The sequence below is a fragment of the Pantherophis guttatus genome, chromosome 6 (genome assembly GCF_059756535.1).
Source record: "Pantherophis guttatus breed Tessera chromosome 6, ASM5975653v1, whole genome shotgun sequence".
Taxonomy (NCBI): Eukaryota; Metazoa; Chordata; class Lepidosauria; order Squamata; family Colubridae; genus Pantherophis; species Pantherophis guttatus.
The window spans coordinates 56536805-56550865 of NC_142068.1; the positions used below are offsets into that span (position 1 = coordinate 56536805).

Sequence of the window (14061 nt, forward strand, 5' to 3'; positions counted from 1 at the left end):
AAGATCAATAATGCTTTTCAGATATAAAAGTAAAATGAAAGAAACATGTGATTATTTTATGATACTACTCATATACCTTTTCCTATTATCCCTATAAAATAATCACATGTCTTCTGTGATGCTGAAGGCCAACTAGTATTTTCCACATTCTGGCATGCAATTTAACTTGATTTGGATTGATGCTCTAAGCAAAACATGGCCAGGCAATTCACAGGACTCTTACTTCTATGGTCATGGTCCTTTGATCACATGCACGTCCATGGATCAGTGGGGTGCACCCCAAATGTCCAAGTTCTGCCATCCTACATAGGATGTATTTGGAGAGACGTGTCTCTGTCTTTGCCTAACCTCATAGGCAGCTACAGGATTCAGTTGGCAACCTAGGACACATTTCAAGATGAAGTAGAAGAATTCAATCATCATTAAAAGAAATGTTCAGGAATCTTCCATAGAAAATGTCCAAAAACAGACTATCCTATCTTCTGTTCCAAGAATGCCCTTATACTGCAAGATTAGCCTTTCCCAAGGGTCTTTCAGATGTGATGGACCACAGTTTTCATCATTCACAACTAAAACTCCCATTAATCATGCTGGCTGTGATTAGGGAATTTTGGCAGAATAGCATAAAATTTGTTTGGGGAAGGTTCCATTAAAGGAAGAGAGTATGAAAAATGAATCTAAGATCACATTTCTGCCTGATGGACCACAAATGATGTACCAGAATAAAATAATTTTCACAAATTTGTCCAAATCTGGTGAAATGACATTAGTTCCCATCATATTGTTTTACCTTCTCCTGAATTTTGTTTTTTTGATTTGATTTTAACATTAGGATTACTGCCTATTATTTGCTCCTTGAAAGTGATCACATCCTAAAAGCTGGTAACATATCAATGTCAATATAATTCCAGAAAAATAAAATCTGTAGATGAACAAGTTGAGGCACACTTACAAATTAAGCAAACCACATTGGTGAAATGCTTTCAGGACTGAGGGTAGAAAGCTGCTTTTGTTTCAGCTCCAGCACTAATCTTTGCTTTCATGTGCTGGTAATTGCCACTGAGTTGGTTAAGTGCTATTTCCATAAAGAGCATCAGTGAAGCCAGTGGTTCTCATCATTAGGCAATTTTCACTAATTGTAGGTTGGAGCTTCTGTTTGCTTGATATGTATGGCTAGCTTGTTCCCATAAAGGAAGAATCTGATAAAATAAAACACAGGCACCTAAAAAAGTATTTGTGCATCTTTTTTTAAAAGCCAAGCATTTGAAACAGTTTCAAAATATTCTTTAGGGTTTGTTTTAAACTGATGGCAATACTGTGCAATTAATCAGATTCAATTTTTCCCACCAAATGTCATAGGAGTTTATTATTAGATTAGACTCTAGGAGGTTTAATTTTAGACTTTGTGATTTAAGTGGTGTAGTGGAGATTAAATACTAGGCATAATTAAACATGTTGATATGGTTGGAATGAATTATAAATCTCATTAAGTGCAATGTCCTATATACCAATTCACAGGAACTAAAGGATCCACATGTTACTAGAAACTAAATCTAGCAACTGAAGAAAAGAAGATGGAGATTGGAACTGGAATTCAACTGATAATTTATTTCAAGTGAGATCGTGCTTTGTGCAATTAATTCTCTGTTTGCAAATAGTTTCAATTGGCTATTCTTCTTCTTCCTAGCATTTTCCCACAAGTGCAGGGTTTGCTTTTTGTTAATGGGTGGCAAACAAATTTAATAAATAGATAGTGCCTTAACCATTAGACCAGTGATGGTGAACCCAAAGTGCATGTGCGTGCCCAAACTGCAAGGCGTGGGCACATGTGCACATGCACCCTATGCATACACCCGCACCTGGCCCAAATTCCAAGGCGCAAGTACATGTGCGTGCGCGGCAGAGACCCAAAAGAGAGCTGGGGCAATGGCGTGCATGCGTGCTCACAGAGTGGGCTCTGGTAGTTACCTCTGGGACGCATGCCATAGGCTCGCCACCACTACCCTAGACCAACTGGCTCTTCAATTACATTAATATGAAATATTTTTCCTAAGGATACCTTGCAAACTAGATAATAGACGTAGCAATTCTGCATGGTCTAATGTAGAGGTCTCCAACCCCTGGTCCATGGACCGGCACCAGGCCATGGCATGCCAGAAACCAGGCTGTCCAAACAAGCAAAGCCCCATCTGCAGGATGTAGGTAGCACATGAAACCATGCCCCCTCTGGTCCATGGAAACACTCTCTCCACGGAACCCATCCCTGGTGCCAAAAGGTTGGGGGCCACTGGTCTAATGCTCTGCCAAGCCTCTCAAAGCAACAAACAAACAAGAAAGCAAGAAATACAGAGATTTGTATATCACATTTTTAATGTTAGAATTTGGAGTATGTGCTAGGAATTTCCAGCCACTGAAAGTTGTGAAGTTAATCAAGGCATAGTTTCTTTGAACAATCAGAATCTCTTTTTCATAGGTTTTTGGTTTTTGTTTTTTTTTCCAATCTGGACTTCTATTTTCTAAAAACTCTTCTATATCTCTTACTTGTTTATGTCTAGCAATCCTTCTATTACAGTCCCAGTTACTCCACAGTTGCTCACACACTCAAAACATCAGCAGCACTTTCAGTAACAAGATGGGAATAGAATTCAATTATCCAAAAGTTTATTTGAACACTGTCTGAACCAGCGTACAAACCAAAATGCACTTACCTACCTAAATCCACTTGTTTAATTTTGCAGTCTAGTTTGTAGCTCAAACAATTGCACAAAAACATGTATTAATGAGAAGCAAGCACAAAAAGTACTTATTAAGGGAACATATGCATAAAAATATATTACATGAAAAGAATTACTTTTAATATATATATATTCTGGAAAAATGTGTATAACAGGTGATGTATGACCAAAATTGGTAAGAGTTTTCAGGCAGGGATTTCTTGAATGTATGTGTATCAGTGGGATTTGGCAAAATTTTCAAGTGATTCAGAAACAGAGCAAATTAAATGTCAGAAAATATAGAAACTGAACTATCTCTGTTCTTGCCCAAAGTTAGATTCTCTAATTTAAAAGAAAACCCCTTAGTAATGGCAGAGTATTTTCCTGAAAAACAACAGTGGTAATGCACTAACACAAAATGAACCAAAATGGTAAAATTGGGAAATACTAAGAATCAGACCCACCCTACCAGAAGGGGCTTCAATCACCTTCCCCAAATATGAGGTCTTAAAGAGCCAGAACTTCTTTTTTTTTTTTAATATTTTCATTATTAAAATAAAATAAAAGAGCCAGAACTTCAAAGCCCTCTGAAGCATCTGCTGGGTGGGTACTCAGGGGAAATTCACTTCAGAGGGCAAGCTCTGTGACAGAAAAGGCAACCTTCCAAAGTCCTGATGCATGGCATTGTTTAATCGAAGGAATTTGGAACATGCCAATCCTATGCCACATTTATCTGTCTGTTTGTTCTGTTTAATGAAACAAAGGGTAAAAAAATAGATGTCCACTGTCAAAAATGTAATAAAAAGGAAAAATAATTTTCTGAACCATAGCCAAACATCATACAGAGTACATATCTATACAGGGAAATACATAAGAACAAGCAAGAGTAAGATTTAACTAGCAATGCACATGTAAAATTCTAATGCGGTCTTCTTGCTAAACTGGCTACCTATTTCACCCCAAACAAAAACCACTCAAAGCAGAAGTCACTGCTTCTTTTCCTTAAACAATGCCCAGCTTTTTTGGGGGGAGGAGGGAGGAATTCCAGCCATTTATCACCGCTGTTAGAGAGATGGTACTTCCAAATACACACCCATAAATCTTGTTTTCCATGCTTAGGCAAGTTAGGGCTCTATTGCTAGCTGTTTTCCTTCCCTGAAAAAAGAAGGGAGTTGTTGGGTCATTTGACAGTGCCTATGTGCCAAATATACTAGTATGTATTAAATATATTAGTGTGTATTAAAACATTATTATTAAAAAATTACCTGTCCCAGCTTCTGCCAACCTAGCAGTTCGAAAGCACGTAAAAAATGAAAGTAGAAAAATAGGGACCACCTTTGGTGGAAAGGTAACAGCGTTCCATGTATCTTTGGCATTTAGTCATGCTGTCCAAAGACCATGGAGACGCCTTTGGGCAGCTGGCTCTTCAGCTTTGAAATGGACATGAGCACTGCCCCCTAGAGTCAGGAACGACTAGCACATATGTGCAAGGGGAACCTTTACCTTTATTAAAACTCAAATAAATTCATGAAATCAAAGAGAGGAAGCAAAGTCTGTTTTATATCAACATCATTTGTTATATTTTTCTCTACAGATCATCTTACTTCCACCATACATCCATACCATTTCACACTTTTCCTTTTGTTCATTAAAATTCTTACCTTTTGATCTCATCAGATGAATCTAGCCATCATTTCTTGGTCTTCCTCATTCTCTGGCCCTTTTCACTTACCTTTCATTGTAATGGTATGTGGGAATAACCTTGAAAGAAAGAAGCAAAAGGCACCACTTAAGACAACTATTATGCAAAATGTATCTGAGCCCCGAGAAAGGGTGCCTTAGAAGGAGCCACCTTAGTTTTGTTGAAAGTAAAAGTAAAGGAGGAGTGAAGTATTTTAATAGCAGAATCTTGAAAGATTCTACTATTGTAACCTTGCAAGAAAGGTAGCATTAGCACTCATGGTTTATGCTTCTTGTCTGGACTATATTTAGAGATAACATTCATACAGTTTTGTTTCATAAAGCATAAACCTTGTGAACTCTCAAGTTTCCTCTTTCCACTATGTATTCAATATGGACAGTGATTAATATATATAAATATGTATGGTGCAGGTATATATTTATATATGTATATAGCATGTGTGTATGTGTATTGTATGTGTTTGGGTAGATATACACTTTCTCTTGAGCGCAGGCAACAGAATTTCATTTTTAATGTGGGCCAGTGTGCTACAAGTAAAAAAGAGGATAATAAAGTTATCCTATCCTATCCTATCCTATCCTTACCTTATCTTGTATTTGTGTTGCAGTAAATCCTTATCAATTCTTTCTGTGAGACAAAATCTCATCAGCATATATTTTTTGCATGAAACATTCAGTTCTGTAATCAGTTTACATACACATTCCCAGTGCTCTTCTCATGACATAACTGCCAGGTATCCAAGGTAGACCAGGTAAGAAAACAGACACTATGAGAATTACTGGACCTTTATTGTTGGACCTTTATTCTCACCCCTTCATCATTTTCAGTGCTAAACTAGTATTTATTTATCCATTCTTGTTTTTCTTCTTACGATTTATATTGATATTGTTTCCTAGTATGATATGATTGCTTATTGTATTGTATGACTGTCAGTGGGTGTTGTGCCTTGTGATTCTTGATGAGTGTATCTTGTCTTATTATGTACACTGAGAGCATATGCACGAAAGATAAATTCCTTGTGTGTCCAATCACACTTGGCCAATAAAGAATTCTATTCTATTCTATTCTATTCTATTCTATTCTATTCTATTCTATTCTATTCTATTCTATTCTATTCTATTCTATTCTATTCTATTCTAGCCTAGCCTAGCCTAGCCTAGCCTAGCCTAGCCTAGCCTAGCCTAGCCTTGCCTAGCCTAGCCTATTCTATTCTATTCTTCAATAATATCCAACTCTCAGTTCTGTAATAAAGTAACAAAAACCATGTTGATATGTACAGTACATTTTCATTTCTTCTGACAAAATACAGTATTCATTCCTCATAATAAAACTCATATTACATAAATATCCAGGGTTTTTTTATATTACATATTTTTATATTACATTGTTCCTAAATAGTATTTTCAGCTGTAATAAACTCTTAGCATAGTACACAAATTCTTCACTTCCTCTATGTTTTTGTTAATTTTTCTATAACTTGCAAATAGTCAGTTCATTCTGTTAAATATAGCTGCTTTATTCTTTGATACATTACTTTGCAAATTCATACTCTTTGCTGCATCATATAATCTAATTAATATTTGCTACAAATATTTTGGCTACCCAATTAACAATACAGCACCATCTGCATACAAAAAGCAGATGAACATTCACATTTCCAAACAACTACATTCATTATATAATTTTCTATAACAAATATAATCCAATAAATCCTATTCAATCATCCATATGACACACCAATCACTAAAAATAAACCTATAACATTAAAAAGACAAAAGCAATTTAAGCAATTATTTAAAAACTGAATACAGTCAATCTAATGCGCTGTAAGGTTGCCTTTACTCATTCCACAAACCACCCATAACTCCTACAATTTTAAGGCACTTTGAAAACACAATAAGGAGGACATGGTTCATATAGGAGAAGAAAGCCAGCACTAAGAAGCCTTGACTATGTGATCTCCTCAGATACTGTTCCCTGTGTGGTAAATCTTGCATAAACATTCTCTCTCTGATCTCACTAGATGGGTGACTCAATCTCAACTAGATAGTTTTGGACATATCCTAAGCCATGTAGGCCTTTAAAGATGACAACGATATCATCAAAGGCACCCATACATTAACTGGCAGTCAATGATGCAGTTCCTATGGTTTCCTATGGCCAAATCAAAGAATCCCCATTACTCCCTCAATATTGAATACTGAACCAGTTGCACCTTCCAGAAGGTCTTCAATATACTATTCTTACTTCTTTCAACAATCAAGGCATTAGTATGATATTTGTACAAAGCATTTCACAATTCAATATTATTCACTTTATCATAAGCTTTCTCAAAATCAGCAAATTTACGATAAACATTCGTTCTTACATTACTATATTGCTCTATAACAGTGATGGTTAACCTTTTGGGTGCCAAGTGCCCAAAGCATGCGTGCATGCATGTGAATGCATGCGTGCATGCCTGAACCCCCAAAATCCAATGTGAGTGCCCCCCCCCGCGCATGCGCCCTGGGCTCCCCTGTGCCCCATTTTAGCTTCCAAAAGGCAGGGCTCCCGTTTTGGGCCTGGAAAGCCTCCTGCACCAACCTGGAAGCCAAAAGGGGTATCCCCCGCATGCACTTCGCCCCCCTTGAGCCAAAGACCAACTAGCCAGTGGGTGGTGCACGTGCATGTGCGGTGGAGCTGGGCTGGGGCGACGGCTGGCATGCCCGCAGAGAGGGCTCTGCGTTCCACCTGTGGCACGTGTGTCATAGGTTCACCATCTATAACTTCAGGGAAACCAAAAATCTAATCTGCACTTGTCTTTTGGGCATAAAACCACTGTGCGCTTCCACATTTTGTTTACTGCCAGGCTACTAACAGACCAATCTGCTTATATTTTTTAAGTTCATTCTTATTCCATTTTCATGTATATAAGGAATGGTAAACAGTATTTTCTCATCAATCAGGCATAGGTGCATTCTTCACAAAGATAATAAACAAGTCACAGAGCCACTCCAAAAGCAAACCACGGTCATTTTAACATGTTTTTCAATTATACCATCTACACCTGCAGTGTTAATATTTTTAAATTTTCTCCGGCATTTATGATTTCCTTTTCATTATTTTTTTCTAAGCACTAACATTGCAAGGTTTTGGAGGGCTCTTTCTGACAGTAATGATTCTGAATGGTGTACAAGGTTAAGACAAAGCATGCAAGGTCAAAACTATGAATCTTCCAATAAAAAATAACATTAACCAGTGCTACAGATAGTCCTTGATTTAAGAGAAATTGCTTAGAGACTAGTCAGAGTTACCACGGACTTCCCCATAACTGCGTATGTCCTGGTCTCAAAGTTTTAATAGCTACCCCTCTGTGATCATGTGACTGCATTTTGGGTGCTTGGCAATTGCCTCACATTTATGGCCATTTGCAGCATCCCATCATCACATGACCACAATTTCTGGCATTTTTTGGCAGAAGCAGGTGTTTACTTCTGGTTTCCAGTCAAAAGATCCACCTATTGGCTATAATTCAATTCAATTCAATTATGATCGTAAGTCAAGGACTACCCTTGTAGACTTTGTTTCTGTTTCAATCTTCAGCTTAGCACTATAATTCCCACTACTCTCTAAAATACTCCTTCCAATTAGAGTTGTACTGTATTCAGATCTCAAGGGGGAAATATCCTTTGGATCTGGAGTGGTGTATATTTGCAGTACTTGTTGGCGGCGCCTTAAAGAAGGATGTTTTTTGCTTCGGAGAGAACTGCTATGCACACCTACTTTCCAGCATTCCACAATTTCAAACCATCCTAAATCACGTCATCACCTTTTATTTTTAATTTATTTTGCTGGAGGTTCTGTTTTTAGGTCTTCCCACTCATTTCCAAAACATTATTTTATTTCTATAAAAAGTACTCTGCACTTCTCTGACTCAGTTTATTTTTAACTATTCCATGCTGTCTTTGATTACATTTTTTTTGCAATTATCTTTTGATCTGTATACTGGTTATAGAATATATTTTTCATTCTTCTTTTCTAGTCTTGTGTCTATTTTATCTCTAAGATTCACTCTTGACATTTCCAAATAAACCACATTCAGTACCTCTTATCCCCCTTGCACATTTTTTCTAATGCTTTCTGTATTTCATCATAATCAAATCAATTATGCCTTTTGATTCATATTTGATATTCACTTCTTTGCCATGTGAATATATACATAGATGAGGTTTAAATTGTATTTTCAAAAGATGCAGACCTTTTTCTAACCAGATATTAATATCTCACCATTCTCCATGGATCCCTAAATGGTCCAATCATGTCTTCTATATTCTGTTGTTTTGTTTCCACCTACCCATATATTTACTTAACAGAATAATTTTTCTGTTCATTTGAATTAATTTGGAATATTGGATAATTTTCCTCACATTAATTTCTGGTTCTTCCATCATCACTGTTAACTGGAATATAACTATCATCAACCTATATGAATCAATAACAACCTAGCTGATATTCTTTCATACTGACATACATTTTATCCTTTCATTGATCAGCATGCCACAAAATCAAACCACCTTCATTCACGTTTACTACATTCCTTTCCAATTCTTGGTTTCATACATACCTAATGTATCTATTTTTATTTCTTCTATTTCATTTCCTATTTCATGCTCTTCACTACTAATTCCTCTTTCACTCCAAGTTTCAATTTTCCATGTGTTACGATCATCATTTGAGGGGTCAAACAGACTTCTCCATTCATCTTGTCATTGATCAGTCAATAACCTAACACTTTTTAGTAAGGGAGAAAATTAGGTTACCAGTTTTAGCCATATTTTGCCACAGATGTTAATGGTGTTTATTTTCTTTTAGTATATTTTGGCTAACATACCACAAATGCAACCAAGCCCCAATCTTCATATTAATTCATGCAAACTGAGATCTCTAATCTAGAGCCTTTTGTGCAAACCACCATACCATTACTCACACCCTACCAACTTGATAGGATGCAGTTTCCAACAGAATTTGGTTTCTTCCATCATTTTTACCCTAGTTTTTTTTATTAAAAAACCACTCTGTAACCACTTTAGTAAGATTTTCTTAACTCTGGAATGCAAATTTCATGTTATGATTAAGCAGAAATGATTCATCAAGAGTTATCATACATTAGGCTCCAGTTTTACAAGATACAGCTTTTATTGGAAGTTGGATAGTTGTTCTTCTTGCTTTCCCCCAAAATAAGACATCACTTGATAATAAGCCTAATCAGGCTTTTGAGCACATGGCAATAAGGACAAGCACTTATTTCAGGGTTCAAAAAACTATAAGACATGGTCTTATTTTGGGGAAAACATGGTAGATATATCATAGGAAATGGGGTAGAAAGTATCCAAGTATTGGCATAGTTCAAAGTTCATCATGGAGTTCATTGGACTTCAACTAATGCCAGTTTTCCACTTCAGGAACTCCAGTGATCAATTATCAATAGCTGGACTTAATTGGTCCATAATATTTTCCTTAACCAGTGCTTAGGTAACATTCAACTGTCAAACAAAACCAGCTATCTTTTTCAAGGAACAGTTTTCTTGTCATAACACTGCTATTGACTTCACAAGGCAAGAGCAGCAAAAATGATGGGGAGTGGATTTATTTTTATCTCCTGATACATCCAACAATCATCATGCCCAATTAAGAACTCTTCAATAGCATCTACCAAGAACAGCAGCAGCAGCAGCAGCAGATATGGTGTTCTTAAGAGCAAGATCTGAAAAATTGGTCAAGGTGGGGGGAAGGAAATTTTCTGGGATGGGGAGCAGGGAAAGGAATCTTTGAAGACAAGCCAGAAGCTATAGAGCAAGTAGACCTCTGCTTCAATTTGACACCATCAACTTTTCCTAAAATCAGTCGTTTCAGCACAGGAGAAACATTGATTTGTATATACAGCATAATGCCATCATCTCAGAGCTACCAAACATGGGTTTATTCGTGAAACAACTCCATGAGAAAATGCAAACAATTACATAAGGGGAAAAGGACACCAAATCAAAAATTGATAGTGGGTGGCTGCTGAGAATGAAAACAAGAAAAGAAAAAAGGAACAATCACAAAATTAACTTTTAAGAAATACTTTTTTTTATTTCCTACCCCATAAATAATACATAAAGGAGACCTTGCAAAGCATAACATCAAAATTGGGAAGTCCTTGGTGCAGCTTTTATGAAGTAACTAATGTCCAGAGAGTCTGAAATTAAGCTGGAAAACAAACTAACACCATTATCCACATTTTAATAGTAAAAACCAGCTTTGAATGAGAATTTAAATAGCTGCCCTTTTGGAATTCACCTCAGCTATTGGCAGGCCAAGTGGAATTTAAATGCTTAATTCATTCCAGCTTTATTCCATCCTTTCATGTCAGATTTTTTTTTTTACATACAAAGATTATTCTTTTAAAATGTATGTTTACATGAGATCAGATTGAATGTGAGCAGAATAGATCATCCAACATAATTTCTTTTGAGAGATGTCCCTTTGGAATTTAACCTTTAGTTTCTGAACTATTCTGGTTGACAGTCTTATTGCAATCACCTTGGTAACCCTTAATAAAACAGTGATAACATCAACAGTTACTTCTCCAGTATTCATTGTAGCATAAACCACAATGATTCAGTGTGATGCATATTAATTTGTGATTTGCTATCTGTATTTCTAACACCGTGCTTGGGTTTCCATTGTAATGCTTTGTATCATATTCTGCAGCCAGCAACAAAGAGCCATATTTCATTGAGGATGGTTAACCTTCTTCAGTACATTACATGCACAAGTCTGTTCCCAGAGAAAGACTGAAGAACATGGTCTGAATTTTTTCAAAGAATTCTTTATGATTACTTGGTGTTAAAGAAAGTAGAGCTAGTCTCTATTAGGGGACAAGAGCAATGAAACATTAAGGAGGGAGACATAGCAACTCAATCCTGAGAAAAAGGAAAAGAAACACAACATAAACTCTTCCATGATTTTTTCTTTCTTTCTTTCTCTCTTTTTCTTTTGTGTATGAATAAACAAGAAACTCCAAGACTTTCAAAATTTTGTTATCCTATCTTATGGGATGAGGGACGCGGTGGCTCAGTGGCTAAGACCACTTTGTTGATCAAAAGGTCGGCAGTTCAGCCATTCGAATCCCTAGTGCTGCATAATGGGGTGAGCTCCCGTTATTTGTCCCAGCTTCTGCCAACCTAGCAGTTCGTAAAAGCACGTAAAAAATGCAAGTAGAAAAATAGGGACCACCTTTGGTGGGAAGATAACAGCGTTCCATGCGCCTTTGGCGTTTAGCCATGCCGGTCACATGACCACAGAGACGTCTTTGGACAGCGTTGGCTCTTCGGTTTAGAAAAAGAGATGAGCACCACCTCTAGAGTCAGGAATGACTAGCACATATGTGCAAGGGGAACCTTTACCTTAGTTTATCTTATGGGATAGGATATTTGGACTGATATTTGGGGAGCAGTGGTGATCTACGAATGTGTGATTAGAGCACAGCTGAAGAAGCATTACAGCATCTTTAGGAAAAGATTGAAACTGGAAACTCAAAACAGTTAATCATTTCCTTCCAATTTAGCAATCTTCGAACTGTTAAGACTTCAGCTCTTAAAAGTATCTAGTCAGCATAGTCTTGTGGGTATCACCAGCATATACCCAAGTTTGTTAGGATCACAAGTTCACATTATTGTTCAGTACTGTGAACGTGTGGTCCTTCATATATTACTAAACTAAAACTTTCAGCATCCTTTATAATTAATCACCATTCTTGGAAGAGTTGGAGTTCAGCAAAATAAGAAAGGTCAGAGTTTCCCCATTTTGTGCGTGGATTATATTGAGCAATGTGTTTTCCCAATCAGAATAGAGCTGGAAGGTCTTCTAGTCCAACCCTCTGCTTAAGCAGGAGATCCTATTTCATTTCTGACAAGTGTCCAGTCTTTTTGTAAAAAAGTGATCAAGATTTTTTCAACTTCTAAAGGCAAGTTTTCCACTGGTTCATTGTCCTCACTGTTAGGAAGTTTCTCGTTAATTCAAGGTTGCTTCTCTCCTTGATTAGTTTCCATCCATTGTTTTTTGTCTTGATTTCTGGTGCTTTGGAAAATAAGTTTATCTCTTCTTCTTTTTGGCAGACCCTCAAATACTGGAATATTCCTATCATGTCACTCCTAGTCCTTCTTTTCTCTAGACTGGCCATACCCAATTCCTGCAACTGTTCTTCATATGTTTTTTTCTCCATGCTTTTAATCATCTTAGCTGCTCTTCTTTGCATTTTTTCCAAGATCTCAACATCTTTTTTATAATGTGGTGATAACTGGATGCAGTATTCCAGGTATGGCCTTACTAAGGCTTTATAAAGTGATACTAATACTTCACATGATTTTGATTCTATGCCTCTGTTTATACAGCCAAGAATTGTGTTAGCTTTTTTGGCTGTTGCCGCATACTGTTGACTCATGTTTAAGTGATTGTCTACTAGGACTCCAAGATTCCTGTCATAGTTATTGTTTTGAGCCAGGTTTCACCTATCCTATATTTGTGCCTTTGGTTTTTCCTGCCTAGGTGTAAAACCTTGCTTTTCTCCACATTAAATTTCATTTTGTTGCATAGGGTCCATTGTTCAAGTCTGTTAAAATCTTTTTGGATCCTGAGCTTGTCTTCTTGGATGTTGGCTATTCCTGCCAGCTTAATGTCATATGCAATTATGATAAGTTCCCCTTCTTTTCTCTCATCTAAGTCATTTATGAAGATATTGAAGAGTACTGGTCCTAAAAACAGAACCTTGTGGTATCCTACTGCTTCCTTCCCTCCATGTAGGCGTAGTACCATTAAGGACTATTCATTGAGTACAGTTTGTCAGCAAGCTAGAGCCTTGATAGTACAGTGGTCTGAGCACCCTGTTATTAACACAGCTGCTTGCAATTTCTTGCTGGTTCGAATCTCTCCAAGGCTCAAGGTTGACTCAGCCTTCCATCCTTTCTAAGGTAGGTGAAATGAGGACCCAGTTTGTGGGGGCAATAAGCTGACTTTGTATAAATATACAAAAGTATGAAAGCTATTGCTTAACGCATTGTAAGCCGCCCAGAGTCTCCGGAGAAGGGTGGCATATAAATCAAATTAAAAAAAAAAAAAAGCTACAAATCCATCTGGTAGTAATGCTGTCTATTTTCTAGTTTACCAAGACATGCAGTCTACTTTGTTGAATGCTTTGCTGAAGTCTAAGTATACTATGTCCACAGTATTTCGCTGGTCTACTAATTTAGTCACTTTGTCAAAGAATGAAATAAGATTGGCATGATCTGTTTTTAACAAACCCTTGCTGGCTACAAGCTATAACTTTGTTTCTAGATGTTCACAGATCTGTTTCATTTTGGTTTTGCTCCTTAACTCAGTTCAGAGAAGTTTAGTTCAGTAGGGCAAATACTGAATTAAACCATCTTCATATGGCAGCTCTTCTTCAAAATAATACTGGATAGAGGACTCTCAGTTCTGAGAATGCTTTGCCGAAACTCACAAACTGTTATTTACTGCTTGCTTGTTTGACAGTTCCTTGATTGGGGTATTGTTTGCTTCTTGGTTGTTGGTGTAATATTAATTATAGTGTTAATCTCTGCTTATCTGGGTGTTGATTGC

General features: G+C 36.9%; 1 long non-coding RNA gene across 1 annotated transcript in view; it reads right to left on the reverse strand.

Annotated features, from left to right (window-relative positions):
- Window positions 1-4314: 4314 nt before the first annotated feature.
- LOC132709399 (uncharacterized) overlaps window positions 4315-14061 on the reverse strand; it is a 56086-nt gene continuing 46339 nt past the window's right edge. Inside the window, exon 3 of the long non-coding RNA XR_015728513.1 lies at window positions 4315-4475. This is a non-coding gene — a long non-coding RNA (uncharacterized LOC132709399). The remainder of the gene's footprint in view (window positions 4476-14061) is intronic.